General features: G+C 42.3%; 1 protein-coding gene across 1 annotated transcript in view; it reads right to left on the bottom strand.

The window, feature by feature from the left end:
- Positions 1–24,377, bottom strand: part of LOC139757628 (putative neural-cadherin 2) — a 298,685-nt gene that overhangs the window by 201,183 nt on the left and 73,125 nt on the right. The window contains 1 exon segment of the mRNA XM_071678287.1: positions 2,308–2,451. The gene's annotated coding sequence lies outside the window, so the exon portion shown is untranslated.

The following is a 24,377-nucleotide window of genomic DNA, read 5'->3' as shown; positions in this document are numbered from 1 at the left end:
TTATCTACTGCGTATGGGTGGAGATTATGTGACTGGAGACATTAATTAAGGAGTGTCCAGACATATTAACAACACAACCAGTAGAGTCCAACGGTTCCTTTGAACAGCACAGCAACAGACGTAACAGCAGTATATGGGGCAGCAGCTGCTGTCAAATAAGGAAACAGACACATGTGTCAGTAGAAACAGACGTAATAGCAACTATCATAAGAAGCAGCAGACACGGAGGTAATGCACCGTACACCAGGGACAGATGTACTGCGGAAGACAACAGATGCAACGGAAGCATAACGGAAGGAGGGCCACACTATCCGCAGAGACAACAGCAACAACAGAAAACGGAGCAGTGTGGCTATAACACTTTCAACGGATAATAGCCACCGCTGCGCATCGAACCAGGGGATACCTCACCCCTGCGTCGTGTGGGAACCACACAGCCAATACTTCTCGAAAGTTTAATTTCGTGAGACAGTCTGGAAAACGGTATGTTCCACTCTACCCAGACTAACAGGGAAAAAAAAAAACATATGTAAAAATTCTCGCCCCAACGCTGAAACGTACATGGAAATTCGTTTTCTTTCATACCTGCAATTTTCATGTAAATTTCTTATCCGACAAAATGTGTTAAATATGAAACAGTGCAATTCAATCAATGCTTCCTGCTGGCCTGTTGGCTCCTGACACTCATCCCCCATTAAAACCAACTCGATTACCGAGAATCCACAACACAAATCATAACTCGCTACAATGCTACATTATGAACAGTTCTTGGTCAATTTCCCTTTTTCTTTTAATTAGTAGAGAACCGGCAAAGTATAAACATTATTCTGAAATGCATGGGATTAACACCTCTCTCTCTCTCTCTCTCTCTCTCTCTCTCTCTCTCTCTCTCTCTCTCTCTCTCTCTCTCTCTCTCTCTCTCTCTCTCCCCTTGCTGATGAATAGCACCAAGATACATTATTCGTTATCCGTAAATTGGAGTCTAGATATAATCACCATAAAATCTACCGACTGGTAATCAAAAGCACAACTGCAACCGGTCTGCCGGGGGAAGATGTATGCCAAAATCCTCGCAATAATTCGCCAGGATTTTAAGTTGACTACGCTGACATACTACCCCGCGAACTTCAGGTTTAGTACTACGAACAATATATATGGACCCGATAAATCTAGATTATTCATCTATGTGGTAATGAGATTTTCTGCCACGGAAATGGTTGAGGTTTCGGGGGACTCTACCGTATTTTGAAAAATTCCTAAATCCGTTTCCGAACTTTACTGGGATTTTTTTTTTAGAGACGTTAAAAGCACGCAACGCGTCCCATCGGTAATGTATTCCCCTGTTCATTCATCCCTAGGATAAGTGAGTGACGCTACGCGTTGAGTGGAAGAAGAAATCTTGGCAACGTAGTAGTGAAAACGTAAAGTGGGCTGGACGAGTATGTATACAGGATTCAGTCCCTGTTAAATGACTTCAAAATACTTCGTAATGTGAATAATTACTTTTTCTTCTTGGCAATTGGACTGTGAAACATTATCATCAATGTTATTATAATATTTCATACTCTCATAATTCACTGCCATCATTGTTAGTATCTTATAAATCATTACCAACATTATAAGTATGTTATAATTCATTACCAACATTATAAGTATCTTATAATTCATTACCAACATTATAAGTATCTTATAATTCATTACCAACATTATAAGTATCTTATAATTCATTACCAACATTATAAGTATCTTATAATTCATTACCAACATTATAAGTATCTTATAATTCATTACCAACATTATAAGTATCTTATAATTCATTACCAACATTATAAGTATCTTATAATTCATTACCAACATTATAAGTATCTTATAATTCATTACCAACATTATAAGTATCTCTTTACTGTCCTACTGTTACCTCCCACAAACAACATAATTAAGCCAATTAGTCTACAACATAAGATCACACGGACAATCGAATAATGTCTACAACAGGTTTCAAAATATACATCTCATCAAAATACCCATGCTTTAGTCTTAAGCACAAGGGAAAACAAATACTTATACAATCTAAGAAAATAAATCGACAGAGACACAGTAGAATCACAAAATAATGAAAATATACAAATAAGGGTTTAAACTTACATGGCAATAATCAAATGGGCATTAAAACATACAAGTGGACATACGATCACATTACATGAAAAAAACGACATTGTAGAAATAGATTACCTGGTGACCACAAGAATACAACCTCAAAAAAAAATCTAACCCAACCAAGACAGTCAACAAGAGTACAATACTGACCTCTCCAATGTCCTCAAAACTTGTGCCACCGAAACTTAGTTCATCTTGGCTAAGTTACCGTCGGACTTTGTATTGGGCACGTCAGCAGGTGGATCATGAAAGACGGTTAACAGCAACGAAGAGTCTCCTTGCTGCACAGATTGCCTGGGAAAAACAAATATAAACCATTCTCATTCTCGAAGACATAAAAGAGACGAAGATTCTTGCATGGAGTAAACTTCCCTGGGAAAATATCACATTCAAATCTCGTCTAAAAGAATATTAGTTCCAATTATATACATATATAATCCTTTCCAATATATATATATATATATATATATATATATATATATATATAAAGCAAACCCCTAAAGCTTACCTAAAATCAGGCAATTAATACGATTACCCTGTCAGTACACCTGCTCAGCTACACTGACGCACACATCCTGCGTATCTGATAATCTATTTAATTACTAACACGAGGTGGAGGAATGTTTTTCTCTTTTTGCACAATATTTCCGCGTGCATGTTTGTGTGGAAGCGTTGGCAGGTACGGGCACCTGTCATTAACTATGAGTGAACAAAATCCTTCTTGTACGAGAGTGTGGGTCATTATGTATCTTACATTTTTACCTCTCGGACTGGCAGGCTTAAATAGACAACAACACTGCGATTGATAAGGACGAGATCTCTGGAAATGAACATTAGACAAGTCATTACGTACCTCAGGTCTCTGGCTATGAAATGGAATATCCCAGTATTCACCAAACAGTAAATAACACGTAACATTCAACGCGCATAGTTTTATCTCAAAGTGTATGTAAGTCAAGCGATTTTACCCACACGTAGTAGCTTCCCACACAAGATGACAGACAACAGCGAGATCTTCCCCAGACCGAACGAGAAGTAAGATAAATATTGGATACCTCGCTCTCTCCTCTCACTTCCAGTTCATCGGGAGAGAGAGAGAGAGAGAGAGAGAGAGAGAGAGAGAGAGAGAGAGAGAGAGAGAGAGAGAGAGAGAGAGAGAGAGAGAGAGACTGTGCTCGAGATTATGTTTACATATCTGAATATTACGACAGAATCCCCCCGTACGTTTTTCTCTCCCTCGCTCACTCATTCGGAAATTGAGGAAGTGAGGGATATATGATACACTTTGGCAAACACGAGGGTGACTGACTGATGGGGCAAGATTATCTGTGAAACTGGAATGCGGATTCCCCACACTTTACGGGAAATTCAAGGTAAATAAATGCAGAGGCGTGAACCGTGTGGGTAATCCCACTTTAATTATACATGAGGGTGATGCGCACGGCTGTAATATCACAAGAGAGGCAGTATCTGCCCCCCTTCATCCAACCCTTATATATCGTCCCTTCACACCTGTGCGTTGCGATAAATGACGTCACCACCATCGCCTTTTAAACCATGGGCTGCAAGCAGACTCAGGGTAGTACAGGGAGGTGAGGAAGTGTCGCCTGTGTGGCAGGTCGTTAGCCCAGCTATAATTGACTTCCAAATTCTACGCGTGAGACTTGACATTAAGGAATGGAAGACCAACTCAAATATACCTGTCACTCTAATGATGGGGCTAAGAAGAAAGTCATGTCAAGATGCTCATGACCTGAGGGGGGGGAGAAATCTCTGCTGCTGTTAATGCGTTCGACCTTTTGACTTCCCAAACCGACCAGGAACTCGTGTGATTTGCGGTAGAAATCGAAGGAAAAGGCAGCCATCAAGATACTACTTGATCAGAATGCCATCAAGGTCACCAGTGTAGACTTCATGTCACCAAATCATACCCTGACCCATCGTTTTGGAGGGATATGACTGAGGAACATCATTAAAGAACTCCTATATAATAAAAATTCCTTGTTGTATTTTTTTTTTTTGTAAATCTGTCGCCAGTTTTTGCGTGAGGAGAGAACACTATATTCTGTTTTTTGCGGTAACGTATTTCATTCACGCCATGTTTACTGTATACGTCGCTTTGATACAAATCCTACTGGCTATTCGTTTTTCGTATAAAACGGAGACAAAAATTATCAGATACGAATGAAGACTGTAAACTAATGTCTTGTTGTTTCTTTGAATAATATTTTCAATACTTTGTACACAATATCACTTAATCAGACATGATGGACTGACAATACAGCCCTTCTCCTTTTGTTCATCTGCTCCCAGTACCCTCCAAACAAACCCCTCGCAACTTCTTCAAGCAATGAATATTGTTTCATGCATTTTCACAAGGCGTCACTCGGTAAAGAACATATGGTGGAGTGGTGGTTAGCGTTCCTGGCCGTGACGCATTCATGGGCCGCCCAGGGCCGAGCGAATCGGTTCGAATTCGGGCCACAGTCAACCCAGCTGTTCATCCACCCCTTGGGGTTTGGTCGATCATAAAATGGGCACGTGGCTCAGATTAGGGTATCACTTAAAATGATCTTATCTTAACTAACTTAAACGTTTGTGGATAAAAGAAAAAACTGCTTGACGGAATAATAATCAGCTTTTTTTGTTCCCCTTACCTCCAGTTAACAAGGAGGAAAGTTATTCATAGTCTTATCCCAACTCAGTAAACGTTCCCACGGCACTTCGACTCCTCAATTCTTGATTTACACGTGGAACACATCTCCAAAGGAGCCCAAAACTATATATAACGGTATTCACACCGCCTTTAACATTGTTTACCGTAGCAACGTGAAAAACTTGGTGTTACAACTTTTTTAATCTCAGACGACGTTTCCGGGGGACATCGGTGGACAGCAATCATATATAAAAATGTCTCCGCTTACTAGATACTCATAAATGTATATATTTAGTCGTTATTTCTGTTATTTTTCAAAATGAATGTAGTGTTGATGTATCTACAAGTTGTTGACAATGTAATATTGATGTATCTACAAGTTGTTGACAATGTAATGTTGATGTATCTACAAGTTGTTGACAATGTTTACCTAAGGAGGTGAGGACGATTTGTCGACGGCGATGAAGTTTCCGTAAATGTTGAGATTCGTCGAAGAAATTTAAAGTAATGATTTAGCCTGAAATAGAAAGGTTTTACTGATATCTATCACATGGGGTCCTTTGATTCATATAGATAATCCAGGAGACGACTCTCTTAGGTATGCTAATAATGAACTTGAAAATATGGAATGAAATACAGAAACAAATGAGTCCCCACACGAAAGGTACGTCACAGTTCTGAACAGTGCGTTTCACAGCATCTGTATGAAATCCTCATGAATATTCATCCCGCTGCGTAAACACTAGCGGAGTCATGCATTTGCCCGTGAATTTCCACTGTGACATTCGTGACCCCCCCACCTCGAGTTATGGCATAATACCGGGCTTAAAATGTGATGCTGCATGGCTATCCGATTTCCTGCCATCATCGCCTACCTATGCACGTGTATACATGTGATCACCATAAGAATGCCCCCGTGTAGAACTTAGGTGGACAGAAGATGAGTTGGTAGTGGACTACTGCCGTCTGTTTCTGTTTATGGTATGAGTGTGATTCACGATTATCTCAAGTGGGAGAGTAATATTTCATCCTACTCGCCATTTCCCTCGTTAGCGAGGTAGCGTTAAGAACAGAGGACTGGGGCTTGGAGGGGATCATCCTCACCTGGCCCCCTTCTCTGTTCCTTCTTTTGGAGAGAGAAAAAAAAAAAAAGAGGGGAGGATTTCCAGCCCCCCGCTCCCTCCCCTTTTAGTCGCCTTCTACGACACGCAGGGAATACGTGGGAAGTATTCTTTCTCCCCTATCCGCAGGGATATATATATATATATATATATATATATATATATATATATATATATATACATATATCCCTGCCTTGGGGTACATGTAGGGGCCTCTAGAAAGAGGTGCTGAATAACGCCAGGACACTTTCGCAGACTTTGGTCCCGGGGTAATCATGAATGAAAAAAAAATATATATATAATACTGGCTACCTTTCTCGCTACTTTTAAAACATTTAGCCTCACTTCACAGAACAAAAGAGGAACAACAGTTCGCATGAAAGATTTAGCCCCACATTTGGATGAGTGGCTGACCTGCTTTTAAAAACTTTTTTTTTTTTTTTCCCCCGTGGCTTGGAAAGCAATGTGAATAAATGTTGACGCAACCAGGGCTGTACTGGTAACGCTGTTGGTTCTGCAACATTTTCATGCCTTTGGTAACACTGTTGGTTCTGCCACATTTTCATGCCTTGTAATTAATGAAGGGATTGAGGACCTTCATGCTGCTCAACCTGAAGCCCAAGTTAGCTATAAAAATTAAGTGGGCGAATGTAACAACACTGCAAAATTTTTGTGGTCTGTTCCACGCGAAGATTATGAAAATTGCAGCGTGCAGAAGGTTGACTTTCGTCTGTCATGTGTCTTGGTAGAGTGTTCACATCTCCGTCTTACCTTCTGTATATACAGAAAATTCCTTTTTATAGAGGACATTGTGATCAAGATTGCTATATATGACCTCACGAATCATCTGTCCAATCCAATGTGTACGTAGGTCATTTAAAACATTCTAAACAGTCCAAAATATGGTTTTGGGTTACATGTAATGGTTTGTGGAATATAGTAACTTTCTTCTAAATCAGATATCATTTCAAATGATAAAGACAGAATAGTTCAATCAAAAAGATTCATTCAAAACTTCTGAAAGTAATGTAGGAAGAAACTTCTTACTGAAGTATTGGAAAACTCTCAACTTTTACTTGTAACAAAAAGATACAAAAAAAAAATAAAACAAACTCTGTAGACAAAAAAAGAACTAAAAGTAAACACATGTACAACTTTTACTATAAATATTTTCCTTGTACACGGAGGCACCGCTTGTAAATCTGATATTTTTGGGTTAAAGATAAACCAGGCAGGAAATAATCGGACGATACAAAAAAAATGTTACACAAGGGACATCAACGGAATATGGAAAATGCTACTGTCTGATCGGCTAGATTTCAAACGCGTTCACCTCTGCATTCACTGTTATTGTAATTCATCATTTAGTTCATACAATCATATGCGTTCACCTCTGCATTCACTGTTATTGTAATACGCGTTCACCTCTGCATTCATTTCTATTGTAATTCATCATTTAGTTCATACAGTCATCTTTTTTCAACCCTTAAAACACCTTATTGCACGACATGACATCCTCCATTTCCCTAAAAATTTAGGGGAACGGTTAGAGGAAGAGGGCGAAAATTATGTGACGGAAACATTAAGGCAAAGTAAGGATCGGGTGAATGGAACAGAGTAGGAGAGGCTATATTTTGCTGGGGAAAGAGAGGAGAGGAACTAAAACCTTTGGGGGAGGTACATGGAATCCAGAGAGAGAAACATCACCACTCGGGAATTCAGGAAAGAAAAAAAATAAAAGTAAGAGTTTTTGAGAGGGGCCAGTCGGTATGTGAAATCATTTCTTGTAAAATACTGAAATGGAATTTTTTGTTCTTATTTTCTGGGAAAGATATATAGTATTATAGGACGGGGATACCGGAGGTTGATGAAAGAAAGGATAGCAAAATGTATCTGGCCTGAGAAGACTGGAGGAACATGTACAATTACGTTAGTCATATAGAAAATAAGGATATAGAACCATAAAAGAATTGATTTCCCCAAATGGCACTTAAATCTTAAAATTAGATGTTAATATAGGAGATATGAGGCTGGAGTGTACAAAAGGGATCAAAATAGAGGAAAATGATATAAACATCGAGGCTAAAAGAAGAAAAATGCATGATCGAGGTGAAATTCCTTTGTCTTTTTTTTTTCCCCGTTTCATAATTCTCTCTACATTTCACTAAAGGCCTAGCCTTGATGTGGACTTCTGTCCGTGACTGAAGCCTTCAACTTGAAAAAAAAAAATTACAATTGTTCGCAGCATTAGAAAGTGTTACTGGCATTCGTCAGACGGTATGAAGACACAATTATCGCCACACGACACGCACCCACACCAAAAACCCGCCAATATCATACTGGCCAAAGATATATATATATATATATATATATATATATATATATATATATATATATATATATATATATATATACACACACACACACACCAGTGGCCCCTTGTTGACGGGGGAATAATTTTAGAATAAACTATTTAATCCACCATCCGTACGAACAGAACCACAGTTAAGTAACGTGATTTTGACAATGATCTGCTCATAACTGCCATTCATACTTCATGGAAGTTCAAGACTCAACATGATTTTAAGTAGACACGACACGTTTTAGTGAGACTCAGTCAGGCTTTCTCCAATGACGAAAGGTTTTTCGAGATAAACTGTGAACCCAGCTGCCGGAGAGATATTACGAGGCTTCCAACGTTGCGTTGCCGCCAGCTGCTGGGGGGTCATGTCCATCACCACAGTATATATATAAACGAATGCAAAGTGCAAGTGGGCCCTGTAGTGCTATCCTCCGCTGGTGATGGATGAACACGGTCCCTGGTGTCATTACTAACCTCATACTCACATTAGGTGGATGGGGCTGCAACGTCCACATAACATCCACCAAAGGCTGAGCAACTGTGGCAGCAAAGAGGTGCAGTTTGGGGCACTTCTGTTGTTGTTGACGACCGAAGAGCGAGAGAGAAAAAAAAAGAATGATAGTCACTCCCATTATCGAAAGCCACGACCCTCGGAATACTACCAAAACAAAATCACCCCAGAATATCCCGAATATTCAGGAGAATTACCATATTCAACAGCTGTAAATCCTGCTAGTAACCATGAGACCTTAGTAACAGTGCAGTGCTATCGACCCTTCCTTGCTGTTAACGTGTCTTGTTATACATCTCGTACACGCCATATGTCACGCTGCTGTACCTCTGAACACATGGTTCTTATTCTACCCCACCACAAACTACATCACAAGAATTACAAGAGTAGGACCTACGTAGGATCCCATGCCGGGGGAGGGGAATCTGGTTCCCAAAGCTTTACGCAGAGTTCCTTTATAAAGTTCTTACCAAAGTATTTAAGACCAAGAAGAGTAGTAACGTAATTCATCAAGGGCATTAAGAGACTCATTAGGAACCACTAGGCATCATTTGATATAGCCAGGTGTTGCTATTGGTCGCTGCTGTTGTTAGGTGTTTTGACTTCGGGTTGTAAACGTGGGGGTCAACATTATCCTAAGTATGAATTCATGTGTGAGCCTTAGTGTGTGTGTGTGTGTGTGTATTCGCTGTTCTGGGCATGTTTACATATATAAAATGTAGTACTTCTTACTCTCGCTGGCACATAGAGGCAGCGTATACATTATAATAAAGATATTTTCATGATATGTGTTTGTTTTTGAGGCCAGTGACACCTCTGACGCAACTAGGTAGGTTCAAACTGTGATCAATGTCACGGGAATACTTTATCAGTAATTAGTTATTTGTACTTTGACAACAGCCGAGACCACAGACGGACGCATCTGCTTCCCACAAGGGTGTAGTGAAATGAAAAGATTGCTATTTACGTTAAGTTATCCCCAGTTTGGTATAGTGTTACCAAGAGCAGTATGTTTACCTCTGCCTTGAGATTGTATGTCGCTAATAATGATAAAAGAATAATTCATCTACTAGGTAACCTATTTTTTGGTAGACCTGGCGACAAAAGGCGTTTAAAATCAGCACTGTGGTGACTTCAGAACAAACACACAAACCTTATTTAATTCGTAATTGTTTATAATGAGATATTTTGATGGCTCTTTCGACGTAATGCCAAGTTTGACAACTCAGAAACATGAAGTCAAATTTCCAGCAAGCTTATAGCTTTATGTTGTCATGCCCACATACAGGTTGTAATGAATGTTGTTTCGTTCTCATGTGGGTTGTGGAATGTATGAGAATGCGTCAAACGACACCTCAACCAGATGATTAAAACTGAAATCGCCGTTACCCACCTTCCGCGAGCCACGCAAGGACCAACGAGGCGACATAAGGAGGCTGTTATACGGGTTATTACGTCCTCAAACCTCCTCACTCTTGATTAATATGACAGCAATCTCAAATTCATGGTCGTGATGGTAGGTGTGACACACTGGCCCTCAACTCAAGCAGCCAGCTAGGTTTCACAGCCACCATGACGTCCGCAGACCGCTGGTGGCTTTTTGCAATATGAAAGTTTAGGGGAGGCGAGCGTCGGTGCATTTTCGTCGGATTAGCGGGCTAAATTTTGGATGTATTAGGTTAGGGTATGTTACGTTACGTCACGTTACGTTACGTTACGTTACGTTAGGTTAGGTTACGTTAGGTTAGGTTAGGTTAGGTTAGGCTGGAGAGGGGAGGAGGGAACAGACGTGCAATATGATGGGTGAAGTGAGTAAATCATCTATATGTGATTTATTGGTTTAATCTATGCCATACTTGGGTAAGCTGGGCGTCAGGATGTGAAAAACGACCCTCGAAAATCATGGCAAAATGAGCCGCCTCCTTTCACGGTACAGCTCCTTCATCCCACAGATCTTACGTCTCATCGCTGGCAAATATGAACTGTTGTCTGCACCTCCCTGTGTCTTGAATACCGGTACAAAATAAGCGAGCAACAATTACTCCGGTTGATCTTAACAAACATGAAAGTTTTATATCATGTATGACATCACTGTTTTCTTCAGAGAGGAGAGGCTTTACGCACCACGACCAGACAGATCCGCTAAGAACACCCTACAGTGAGAGGCATCTTCCCTTGTTTACAGGGGATCAAACCGCTCTCCTTGCTCTGTAACAATACCAGACAGTAACCTTCCACTACGGACGGCGCCCCTGATGTAATATATACACACACAGTGAAACAGTAATTTCCAGACGCCCAGCCTCACTGCACGGTATCAGGACCACCGAAATGGCCAGGTGCAATTTATGAGATCTATCAGCACCTCGGACCGCTGTGGCTAGGCCAGAATTCTCAGCATTATAACAAGGGATTCTGAGACTTTGCAGCTCGCTCGTGTTTACATGCCCTGTCCTCAAGTGGGGGGGAAAGTATATAAGAATTTTATGCAAGTAGGGCAAATTTTTCGGGGAAGATGGATCCTGCATACCTTAATTGTATTAGTTTACGATCCCCCGTCTCGGCGTTATTAAGAGATATCGTGCGTCGTTGGCAACAGTTTTTGCTGGATTTAACGAGGGAAAGTTTGGTACTAATTCAAAAGCCTCGAGATTAATACTATTTTGCTTCTCGTTATTACTTTGATAATGTATACTTATGAATCATCTAGACAAGGCATGACGTGAAGTGAATCCTGATTCATTAGACTACGCTAAAGATTCTAAACAAATTTTTTAAGACCACAAAATTATATGGATCGGCAACCATTTATCTTGTGCAGTACCCGTGTACTGTTGCAGTCCTTTTCATATCAACGTAAATTTATAAATATCATTTGGTGCCTCAGCTGGAATTCATAGTCGCACGTCAGACTTCTCACATGAAACAAAATTAACATGATCTGTGATACAACTGTAATCATGTCATAATAAGTTAGAATTAACATAACATGTCTGGCATGTGAAGCAATGACCGTACACCAGCAGCCACTTTCCCCAGACCTGAACATACAATCTAAAAAAAATTTACTGGTATTAAAACGATGTTATTTGATACATTAAGGACAAAAGGCACTTCAATAATGAAGAGACAGAATAGTGACAGAAACGTCAACTTTAAGACCATGATTCACTTTCACTTTTATATTCTTAATACCAGATTATTTAACAGCTTTAAAAATTCAGATAATGGTTTTATTAATTAACGACTGTTGATTTTAATTTGCACGAGTTTTTTTTTTAACCTCATTTTACACATAAGGCGATTATGTCACAGGGGAGTCACTAATTAATTCCTGTTTATCGCGTGACAAGAGATCGTTAAATGTTTATAGACTTATAGAACATTTTTTAACAGGTTTATATTCACTGTCATGTGTGGAAAACGTGTAGCTCTGTAAGAATTTCTGAACGTTGCCACCGAATGTTTTTACACCCATCCTAAAACTATACATACATCGTATGTCTAATAAAGATCTTCATTCGAACAATGCAGAAATATTGTTAATGTTCATGCATGAGGTTTCATCTGATACATAACTATATGGAAATCGGTATTTTGGTGGTAATAGTACACAGACTACTCTCAAGTCGACCTTTCTATCCTTGGCTTTCAGAAAGGTAATATAATTCCCTTTCTGTGCATGACAACGTGACACAGAAACGTAATATGATTCCCTTTCTGTGCATCACACCGTGACACAGACGTGCATCCATCTTCCTTCAAACCATGTTGAACACCAGACTCTTCACGCATGTACTTCATTATCATCAAAATAGGAAAATTATGATTCTTGAGGAACAACTTCAAGGCAAATGGGTTGTTGCTTCTCCACAAGGCTTGTAACCCCATGAACAGGACGGTACAACCCTTAGGTAAAATGGGCTAAAAGTCATTACACAGGTCAGCATACCTAAGGGTCGTTATCCATGTGTGTGTGTACCGCTTGTGCTCAAGGGTCGTACCGTCGAACTCATGGCTGAGCACCGTCGTGTCTTTAGGGTCGCAAACCGTTGTGCTCAGAGGTCGTGCTTACGAGGTCAAGGGTCGCTCTGTCGTGTGAAAGACTTGTATAATTCATCCTATTGGTCGTATGAGCGAGCTAAAGCGTTCTACCATCGTGTTCAAGTGTCGTATCTTCGTCCTCAAGGTGTGTAAAGGTATACCAAGGCCACACATCAAGGGTTTACTTTTAAGAAAAGCCATGAATAAAGTTGTCTGGCCAAGTTCGCAGGTTCTTGTGTTTGTTAATGCATGGGATCTGATTTTTCGACAACTTCTGAAATTACTTCTTAAAACCTCGTCTCCTGGCTGATGCAAGAATATATAACATCATTATAAAGGTCTTTCGCGCACCGTTTACCATGATGGTGAAAAACGTAACTTTAATCTCGTGCGATACATCGAATAAATGAGGTAACATCAAATACACGAACGGACCCGCGATGGTAACCACTCCGTCTAGCACTGCTTTGGAAACTTTCGTCCATACTATTCATGCCTTGCTACGCCATCTTTGATGATACACAGGACAAAAAATATATATTTCTTTTTCAATTTTGTCTCTTCACCGTGTGTTACGGAGGAATCACCTTCCATGCAATGTAAATATTAGCACAGTATGAGCTGGCCACCAGACTACCTTTTTACATACGGTATGAGGCAACATGATAACGCAGGAACAAGAAATATTACTTTAGTTTGAATTTCTCTTGTTTCCCAGTGATGGGCAACACGAATAGACGTTAACAGAAAAAGTAACCAAGTCCCGCTTATAAATCTTTATACTACTAATTAGAAGAATAATCTTAAGGCAAATGTGTTAAGTGTAAGGCTGATAAAGCGAGGTACTACAGTATATGCCAATTAATGATCTCTGACAGGTTCAAGCAACAGTATTCACAAGTACGGCTGCCACCTATCCCTCATCAAAGGTCAGGTTAAAGGTCAGGTCATCATCATATGTAAGGGTCATACGATCGTACTAAAGGCTCCGTGCTCTCGTCGTGCTCAAGGATCACGGCGACGCGCTCAAGGAGTTACTTGTAACACGAGGTGTCACGTAACAAGACTCGTGTCGCGCAGGTAACAGCCTGGGGGACGATCATCTTTGTCACTGTGTGGTCAAGGGTCCGGCGTGTTGCCGTACAGTTTAGGGGCACCATACACTATGGACCAGGAAGACAGCTGAAGTGCACTTTTGATTCTTACTAAAAGTGATTTCCACTGTGAGGTGTTGTATGATTTCTTGTATCATGCTTTCCCTCCGTGAAAAGTGATAAAAAAAAGGGTGAATAGGATCAGGTTCAGTGTGAGGTAAATGTAAGTGAAGCACACCAGTTATAAATCAACAGAGCCTATAAAAATGTCACATAAGGTTCACGTAGGGACACAGATCTACCTTATCATACTTTACAATATATCACAGATATTGTTATCATCTTCCTGTGCCGTATTGGATGCACGAAGCTGTGACATATACAACACAACATACGAACATTAAACACAGTGAACGAACTCCCACCAACTTCAAGAGCAAATGATATCATAACTATATATTTTTTTCCAAGTAACATCGATAATATCTTAAATTTCAGTTGCTAGTGGAAGTCAGGTGAGGTTTCCAAAGGGTTCTCTTGATGACTTGAGGTATTTCCCTTAAACTCATGCCACACCTAGCCCCCACCTACGTTATATATCACCCCTGCATGTCATGCACAGCTCCACATCATGGTCACCCAGCCTAAACCAGTTCCCCTAAGTACAAGGGAGTTCATCGGCATCACATTACCACGTCCGTTAAGTTCTGTGGCATCACTAGACTGAAAACTTGCCACGATAAACCACCAGCAAAGAGATACAGTGCCACTAGGCCCCTGCCGCATGTGGCGGACACACACACACACACACACACACACACACACACACAGAGCAGTAGACAGCCAGGTCGCCAGTACTTCCTCCTCCCCGCTGGCTACCGCCTCTAAATCTCCACATAATCCACCATAAATTTCAGGTTTTTCGCCTTGCGAGCCTCGCTATTATTAAAGTAATTTAATATCGGTGGGACACTACGTTACGTGGGAGAGTACGGTTCATGAAGCATTACCGGCATACGTCACACACACAGGCCACTGTGAGAAAAATAATTGAATTTATGGTCGTTTTGAGGGAGTCGAAGTGATGACTATCGCGCCTCTATGAGGGAGTCGAAGTGATGACTATCGCGCGTCTCTGTAGTCTTGTTTCCAGCGACAGCGGTTGCTGGTTATGGAATTATCTTTATTATGGTGGTTCGATTCCTATTTTCTATAATCTTTTACAATTCTTTTTCATTTTTCCTTTCTTTTAAGGGGAGGGGAGTGCCTGCTGCCCGGCTGATACTGTGAGTGTATTCCACATGAGTAACACACGTCCTCACAAACATCCCACAACATCACCGCTGATGTCCCTAAACAAACACGCGGGTTTTCCGCTAGTTCATGGTTAGCGTTGCTGACCATGATTCACGCACGGGGCCCATCAAGCTAAGGTGAGCGTTTAAACGCAAAAAGTAGTGAAGACACGGTACGTTTATACAAGGGTATAAAAGACGAGGCAACGCGTGCGTAAATCGCTCTCTCCTTAACGTATAAATATGAATCACATCGCTTATGTTTCTCACTCTTCCTGTGTTCCTGGTCTGTGGCGGTGATGGTGATGATGGTGATGATGATGATGATGATGATGATGATGGTGATGATGATGGTGATGATGATGATGGTCGTCTCCCTTTCAGGTATCGAACACCGTCCTCCTCCCAGCCACTGTGGCAAGGTCTCCATTTCCCCGTCGTAATAAGGTGTGTTTCTTGCACCAGCGCGACGCTACCAAGGCATAACACGGTCCACGGCACAAAGGATCGCCTCCTGTTCCCTAGCTCCCAAAATTGCCACAGAACCCCATCCTTGAGTTTTTGTCCAGAGAAGTTTTTTTTTACGTGCATTCTAAACATCTTCCTACAGATTTCACTTTCCTCGGCGAAATATGAATATCTAAATGTTCCTAGTTTATCAAAGATACCCGAAACTGTTTTGAATGTCAAAAATTCAAATTTTACTTTTAATTTAACTGCTTTGTTGGCACTAGGCGTGGTTAATAGATATATACTTATGTTTATAAAAGCGGACCATCGGTTCAGTAGCTGACATCAAAGGGGTAATTATAGATATTGTAAGTAGTAATATGTTTCGTGGTATAGCTGGAAAAATGAGTTAACAAAAATGTAAAACAGGATTATACCGACTATAGAGGGTAAAATGTTATCATCACTGCTTAACAGCTTAATATGTACGTTCTATCATTTTTAATGTGTGTGTGTAATTACCTATTTGTACAATTTACTATACTCGTGTGTGTGTGTGTGTGTGTGTGTGTGTGTGTGTGTGTGTGTGTGTGTGTGTGTGTGTGCGTGATTACAATCTGTATGTTACGGACACACAATTATAAACTCTCGTTGCCACGTCTCTTAACCAAAATATGTACCATGTGTATTTACCCCCAGCCTAAACCAGGTACACAATCATCGACCAACCCCGAGGGGAGGAAGAACACATGGGTTGGGTGTGGGTCGACTGCCACGCCCAGGATTCGAACCCGTGAGCCACGTACGGCACAATGCATACATCAACAGTAAACCATACTCACACATTCCACAGCCTCATAATACCTCATGTGAATGAACGACTGAGTTTAGGACCCGTCTACTTTCCGAACAGCAGCGTAGGATTGAGTAGGACTGAGTGTCCCTCGCCATCCATTCTGAGGACGGGGGTGTCGTGGCAGGATCGCCACCTCCTGCCGACTCATGGGGGGGGGGGGGGGATTAAAAGTGTATTTGATCACTCCTGTTCCTCCTCCTCTTCCATCCGGCTCCGGACATTACTCAAACGACTTGATCGTCTTGAGATGATATGTGGCGACAGCATCTCCTAGGGGACGTGGGGGTCATGATGAGGTAGGAGTGTGGCAGGTGCTTGTCTTTTGTGGACTGATGCGTCTCTGCCGTGGTAGGTGGGTGCTTCTATGTTGTGGTTGGTGTGGCCCCCTTCGTTTGTGCGGTCGGTAGTCGTTTGTTATGGATGGGGGGGTTCGCGGTTGTGGGAGGTGGCTCTTGGGTGTGGTAGGAGGTCTTTAGTTGTGCTGGTGGGTGGATCTTCTTTGCGGTGGACCGTTCTTAGTTGTGGTGAAAAGTGGTTCTTAGTGGTTACGACAGATGGTTCTTTGTTGTGGTAGATGATTCTCAGCCCTCTGTCTCTCTGTCCGAACACGTCTGCCTTGCTGGGTCAGCTGGCAACTGCCATGAACAGAGAGATATGGATCAACGGCCTGAACAAGGGCTTTAGTTTGGGCAGGGCCCTGGGCGGAGGCGTGTGGGAAGAGCCCCTCGACCAGGACGTGGCGTGGGAAGCCTAAAACAGAAACGTTCAGAGCAGAATTTAGACAAAAGACTTGAGGAAATATCCTGAAGAGAACCCCCTCTGGAGAGGTGTGGTGAGTGGGGAAATTGTGAAGCTGCCTGAGTTGAGACTTGAGCAGGAACCGACGCTCAGGCTTGAGCAAACGAGATCAAGCAGTAGCTTGACTAAGCAGACACTTGAGAGCATGTCTGAGCACAGACATGAGCAGGAGTGTGAATAATGGCATGATCAGGAATTTTTAGGGATAGCTTGAGCAACGCCTTTAGATTTAGACCATGTCGAAATTACGTGAACTTTTTAACTACTGTTGGCCTTAAATGTTGGTGTCCAGCTGCAGGATATTACCGCTGGCTATCAGTTCAATACATGCCAAGATACCACACGGCAGACAACATATCAAAACCTAAATCACCAACAACAAAGGAAATTTGCAGCTGGTAAGAACAGATCGAGAGTCTTACTGATATATATCTAGGGAGCATGTGCAAATTTAGAATCTCGCCTCCCCATGTACTATCACATAAGGATCACACAAGAGCCTACCTGAAGAGCAGCGCCCTTTTCCACAAAGACACAGCTCAGCTGACGTGGTTTTTTCTGGGGCAAAACATGAACTATTGTGTTCCTCGTTCAAACAAAGGCACTTGATACTGTCAACAGATATGGACTCTGGGTGCTCAGTGAAAAGACTTGGTCCAGCGAGATTTGTCCACGTGTACATGACACGTCAGGTCGTCTCTGAACCCGACCCATCAAACACTTTCGACATTTCAGTGAAATGAAATAGGCGTGTGTGTGTGTGTGTGTGTGTGTGTGTGTGTGTGTTTACCCTCTTACCTTGGAGATACCCGCTCGGGCGGCTCGCTGTGTGATCTTACAAAAAGCCTTATCGCCGACAGTCAAACCGAAGATAAGCTCAACCAAGAAGCACTGCTTGCTGCCACCTGATGCGCTAGCAAGTCGCCTGACCCAAGAAACACTGTTTGCTGCCACCTGATGCGCTAGCACGTCGCCTGACCGGAACGAAGTACAGTGCGCTGTGACCAGGAGGGTCCTGAGACTGACTAGTTCCTTGGCTGGATGATGATAAGTCAAGTCTTGACAGAATAATGAGTCTTCTTCTTCTTCTTCTTCTTCCAAGCTTCTCCATCATCCAGTACACCACCAGCCCATCTCTACCCAGAGCGAAGGACACTCGACCGATTAACGCAGAGGAGTTCGGGAACCTCGCCAGCACAACCTCCGAGGGGTTCACTAAGTCAGCCGGGCCTCAAGGGATGACTCTCCTTTGTGAGCGCTGAGCCACACGAGTGTCTCACCGAGCGACAATCTCAAGCTGCACAGAGCAGCTGGTCTTGTTATCCCTCCCGGACGGCCACCACACACACACACACACACACACACACACACACACACGACACGCACACACACGACACACACACACACACACGACACACACGACACACGACACGCACACACACACACACGACACACACTCACACAACTGGACCAGTGCCTCTAAATCATCCCTGCAGGACATTCACTGGCGACTATGAACGAGGAAGTCGCTTCCCTCACGGCCAACAATACTAGCAAGGAAGAACACGGTTATAATCCAACTTCAGATGGACAGAACATGTGATGAGAGTAGCCAACGCTGGTCTCCCGAAGCCCCGCATACATACATGGAAAGCTGAAGCATATATATATATATATATATATATATATATATATATATATATATATATATATATATATATATATATATATATATATATATATATATATTTTTTTTTTTTTTTTTAATACTTTGTCGCTGTCTCCCGCGTTTGTGAGGTATATATATATATATATATATATATATATATGAGCTTGGGAAGGAGACCTGTGTGGGGAAGTACCAGGAGAGACTGTGTACAGAATGGAAAAAGGTGAGAACAATGGAAGTAAGGGGAGTGGGGGAGGAATGGGATGTATTTAGGGAATCAGTGATGGATTGCGCAAAAGATGCTTGTGGCATGAGAAGAGTGGGAGGTGGGTTGTTTAGAAAGGGTAGTGAGTTGTGGGATGAAGAAGTAAGAGTAATAGTGAAAGAGAAGAGAGAGGCATTTGGACGATGTTTGCAGGGAAAAAATGCAATTGAGTGGGAGAAGTATAAAAGAAAGAGACAGGAGGTCAAGAGAAAGGTGCAAGAGGTGAAAAAAAGGGCAAATGAGAGTTGGGGTGAGAGACTATCAGTAAATTTTAGGGAGAATAAAAAGATGTTCTGGAAGGAGGTAAATAGGGTGCGTAAGACAAGGGAGCAAATGGGAACTTCAGTGAAGGGCGTAAATGGGGAGGTGAAAACAAGTAGCGGTGATGTGAGAAGGAGATGGAATGAGTATTTTGAAGGTTTGTTGAATGTGTCTGATGACAGAGTGGCAGATATAGGGTGTTTTGGTCGAGGTGGTGTGCAAAGTGAGAGGGTTAGGGAAAATGATTTGGTAAACAGAGAAGAGGTAGTAAAAGCTTTGCGGAAGATGAAAGCCGGCAAGGCAGCAGGTTTGGATGGTATTGCAGTGGAATTTATTAAGAAAGGGGGTGACTGTATTGTTGACTGGTTGGTAAGGTTATTTAATGTATGTATGACTCATGGTGAGGTGCCTGAGGATTGGCGGAATGCGTGCATAGTGCCATTGTACAAAGGCAAAGGGGATAAGAGTGAGTGCTCAAATTACAGAGGTATAAGTTTGTTGAGTATTCCTGGTAAATTATATGGGAGGGTATTGATTGAGAGGGTGAAGGCATGTACAGAGCATCAGATTGGGGAAGAGCAGTGTGGTTTCAGAAGTGGTAGAGGATGTGTGGATCAGGTGTTTGCTTTGAAGAATGTATGTGAGAAATACTTAGAAAAGCAAATGGATTTGTATGTAGCATTTATGGATCTGGAGAAGGCATATGATAGAGTTGATAGAGATGCTCTGTGGAAGGTATTAAGAATATATGGTGTGGGAGGCAAGTTGTTAGAAGCAGTGAAAAGTTTTTATCAAGGATGTAAGGCATGTGTACGTGTAGGAAGAGAGGAAAGTGATTGGTTCTCAGTGAATGTAGGTTTGCGGCAGGGGTGTGTGATGTCTCCATGGTTGTTTAATTTGTTTATGGATGGGGTTGTAAGGGAGGTAAATGCAAGAGTCCTGGAAAGAGGGGCAAGTATGAAGTCTGTTGGGGATGAGAGAGCTTGGGAAGTGAGTCAGTTGTTGTTCGCTGATGATACAGCGCTGGTGGCTGATTCATGTGAGAAACTGCAGAAGCTGGTGACTGAGTTTGGTAAAGTGTGTGGAAGAAGAAAGTTGAGAGTAAATGTGAATAAGAGCAAGGTTATTAGGTACAGTAGGGGTGAGGGTCAAGTCAATTGGGAGGTGAGTTTGAAAGGAGAAAAACTGGAGGAAGTGAAGTGTTTTAGATATCTGGGAGTGGATCTGTCAGCGGATGGAACCATGGAAGCGGAAGTGGATCATAGGGTGGGGGAGGGGGCGAAAATTTTGGGAGCCTTGAAAAATGTGTGGAAGTCGAGAACATTATCTCGGAAAGCAAAAATGGGTATGTTTGAGGGAATAGTGGTTCCAACAATGTTGTATGGTTGCGAGGCGTGGGCTATGGATAGAGATGTGCGCAGGAGGATGGATGTGCTGGAAATGAGATGTTTGAGGACAATGTGTGGTGTGAGGTGGTTTGATCGAGTAAGTAACGTAAGGGTAAGAGAGATGTGTGGAAATAAAAAGAGCGTGGTTGAGAGAGCAGAAGAGGGTGTTTTGAAATGGTTTGGGCACATGGAGAGAATGAGTGAGGAGAGATTGACCAAGAGGATATATGTGTCGGAGGTGGAGGGAACGAGGAGAAGAGGGAGACCAAATTGGAGGTGGAAAGATGGAGTGAAAAAGATTTTGTGTGATCGGGGCCTGAACATGCAGGAGGGTGAAAGGAGGGCAAGAAATAGAGTGAATTGGTGTCATGTGGTATACAGGGGTTGACGTGCTGTCAGTGGATTGAAGCAAGGCATGTGAAGCGTCTGGGGTAAACCATGGAAAGCTGTGTAGGTATGTATATTTGCGTGTGTGGACGTGTGTATGTACATGTGTATGGGGGGGGGGGGTTGGGCCATTTCTTTCGTCTGTTTCCTTGCGCTACCTCGCAAACGCGGGAGACAGCGACAAAAAAAAAAAAAAAAAAAAAAAAAAAAAAAAAATATATATATATATATATATATATATATATATTCATTTATTTTTTCATTTATTTTTTCATTTATTTATATATATTTGTATATGCACATATATATATTTGTTGGAAAGGATCACAATTTTGCGCGGGATCAAGATATTCCTATGAGTTTCATTTTCCCCGTGGACTCATAGGAATATATATATATATATATATATATATATATATATATATATATATATATATATATATATATATATAAAGTGTCTAGCTCTGAACTCGAGCGAATTTGAATAATAAGGAACAAGGAAATTTTTGCATCATCATTCAAAATTTGCATTTGAATACAGTGATAATTTTTGGTACAGTACTTGTGAATTCTAGTTGTATTTTATCATAATGCTGTATTTTAGGTACAGACACAATAGTGAACGACTATATTTTACATGCGAATACAATGCTCTTGTATTTCACTCTGTTTTTCAATACAGTATTGAAGGGCTGGGTATTGTATCTAGTATACACAGTAGAAACACTGAATTCTAAAATACTTTGGCACATTTTTACCACATTTTTCAATACATATTAAAGATATAAATTTTACATTTCAATACGTATGATATGTACACAGTGAACACCGCTCCGACATAATATTTTCCAAATATCTATGTCCCTTGACATTTCTTTTTTTATATAATTTCAGGATATAATAGGGATGTAATCCCTGAGTCGCTTGGAATTTCCAGTAATAATAAGGACAGAGGTCTACAGTCGCCTGGAATTTCCAGTAATGAATAACTATGGGAACGCCTACGTCACTCCCCCAGGCCACACAGGAGCACCCAGGACCGACGTGTTGGGTACAGTCCTCAGGGAGATCCACACTTCCTGGCCTCAGGCAGCTTGCCACCTCGAGAATAGCTTAAAGCGGTGCAGACGGGAAGACAAGCGCTTCCAGCTGGTGTCTCCTCCGCCCGCCTTCCCGCGTGGGATGTGTGTGTGTGTGTGTGTGTGTGTGTGTGTGTGTGTGTGTGTGAGTGTGTGTGTGTGTCACGTCATGTTCAGATATCATGACAGATGGTGGCTTAGCTGGTGCCCAGAAAGATAAGGGAAACACTGGGGAAATAAGACAGACAGACAGACAGGAACATCACCTCACTGCCCTACGATTGGAACACTCTTTCCTCCTACAATGCAAAAAAAGGTTATTAAACAAACGCTTTTAAAAAATATCTCAGCGACTGTAGAGCTCTTTCCCCCCCAAACCCGTACGTCATTGCAAAAACGTAATTAAACACGAATGAAAAACTGGCTGACATAGTAACTACTGTGGACTCACAGCGTCTGTGGCTGTGGATGAATTCAAATGAGTTTATCCACCACAACGTAAAGACTGCTTTTCTCAACACAACCATTAGCGGCAACTCACGTATCCTTTCAAACGACTGAACGATGAATAAAAAACACAAAAAAAAGACTCGAAAATGGTAAGCTATTTATTTTCCCGTAATCGTCATCAGATATACGAAAAATCCGCTTCGGATTACATTCATGGGAAGCATCATTAATTAGCAGACTCTGAGCCGTGTGGTTAAAAGGCTGGCAAATACTGGGGCAGTGTAGAGTGGGCCTGCGGCACACGACGGGAAAAATAATAATCCTTCCACATAGACAGTCAAAGCAAGATGGCTACCAAGTCACGGTGGCTCACGGGCTGGTTGATGGTAGCCCTGAAGGGCAGGGTGGTAGCTCTGAAGGGCAGGATGGTAGCTCTGAAGGGCAGGGTGGTAGCCCTGAAGGGCGGGGTGGTAGCCCTGAAGGGCGGGGTGGTAGCTCTGAAGGGCAGGGTGGTAGCCCTGAAGGGCGGGGTGGTAGCTCTGAAGGGCAGGGTGGTAGCCCTGAAGGGCGGGGTGGTAGCCCTGAAGGGCAGGGTGGTAGCCCTGAAGGGCGGGGTGGAAGCCCTGAAGGGCTGGTTGATAGCCCTTAAGGGCCTTCCATCACTCGTGACTCAATAAGGGATCACAGAGGAGCCAGCAGACATGAACATATCTGATAAGCCAACTGTTATTTCCCCCCTTTTTTTTCCCCACGTTAAGACAGAGAGAGGCCTTACTGCACCGTTGTGAATAATCCCTCTCTGGAGATTTTCCCCAAAAATCCTACACCGGAGATTTGTCTCAAAGTAATCCCCTCTCAGGAATTTCCTTTACGTCCAAGCCCTGGGGCCAGGTATGTGTGTGTGGAGGAAGACGTAACTGGGAATATAGTCTACTTAAATCTGGGGATATCCTCGTGGGTGTCCTGTTCTTATCCCAGGGAATATCTGACGGCTGTGGGATAGGTGTTTCCCAGGGATGAAAGGGGCTGGGATACGGTGGCCCAAATTGACTTTGATCAACTCTCTTTCGAATCTTCGAAGCTGACACAGGGAAAATTACCGTTGCGGGAGAAAAAACTGTATGTAGCGGGAATATCCCAGGAACTGTGTCGGTGTATCCTTAGCTTGGGATACTGTATCCCAAGTTGTGGTATATCCCAGCACTCAGGATACTGTATCCCAGGGTTCTTCTTACATACGCCTTGTCACAGCTCATGCGGCCTCGTCACAGCGAGAGCCATCTCCCAGCCATATCCCAGGGCTAGTGATGGAGATGTCAGATCCCAGAGGGATAATAATGTGTCCCATACCTCCAAGATGACGGCCCGGGAGCGTGCGTCGCAGGCCTGTCGTAACGCCCGGTCGTTCTGTGTTTTACGACGGATGTAGCTAGATACGTCAGGTGACGGTGGCGCGTGGATACCACGTCTCTGGCGGGAGGTTGTGCGTGTGTGTCCTAGGGTTGGTGGTGGAGGGGATGTCCCATGGCTGGCA

The sequence above is a fragment of the Panulirus ornatus genome, chromosome 27, assembly GCF_036320965.1.
Source record: "Panulirus ornatus isolate Po-2019 chromosome 27, ASM3632096v1, whole genome shotgun sequence".
In the NCBI taxonomy this organism is placed as follows: Eukaryota; Metazoa; Arthropoda; class Malacostraca; order Decapoda; family Palinuridae; genus Panulirus; species Panulirus ornatus.
Note: the sequence above shows the minus strand (reverse complement) of the source record. Positions and strands in the feature narration are given on the sequence as shown.